Source organism: Lonchura striata, chromosome Z, assembly GCF_050655825.1.
Source record: "Lonchura striata isolate lonStrDom1 chromosome Z, ASM5065582v1, whole genome shotgun sequence".
NCBI lineage: Eukaryota > Metazoa > Chordata > Aves > Passeriformes > Estrildidae > Lonchura > Lonchura striata.
The window spans coordinates 4,123,516-4,124,199 of NC_140740.1; positions in this window are offsets into that span (position 1 = coordinate 4,123,516).

The window sequence follows — 684 nt, forward strand, 5'->3', positions numbered from 1 at the left end:
GTAACAATTCTTTACTAGGAGAAAACTAGATAACAAAAAGGCAAATGCAATTGGTACAAACAAAAACTAGTGATAATGTCCAGAACCTGAGGAGTCGGGGTGTTGGTAGTAGTCTGGTGGAAATGATAGCTGCTCCTCTTGCAGTGGCTGATGAATTGCAGCTGTAGTGGTGATCTTTAGAAGGGTATAGTTTTCCTCTGAAGATCTGGTGGCAGCGGGGCCGGTCTTCCTCTGTGCCGGGGTTGCCTCCGAGCTCCGCCGGAGCTTCCCCAAAAGCCCTGACTACCAAGGCCATTGCAAGGAGGAGGGGAAATAGGACAATGGGAGGATATATTACAATAACATCACTATACATTTTTACATCCACATAACATCTACCTCTTAACTGTGAGAGCCAACTGTTACATGACTCATCTATAACACACAGAACCAGGAGAGAAGGCACTGTTGGCATAACAGCTGAAACAATTCCTAACAAATCTCCCACATATCTGCACATTTATTGGATATGCCCAGGGCTCCTGAGGATGTACATCTCTGACTTTATTCCTCTTTGCATGCAGTCAAACTGGCAGTGTCTGCCCACCAGCAGCAGCTGCTTCAAGCTGGGAACACGCCTGGTGGTGCTGATTTCCAGAGGCTTCTGTGTCCAGGAGAAGATAAGGAAGGAGCAGACTGAAAGGT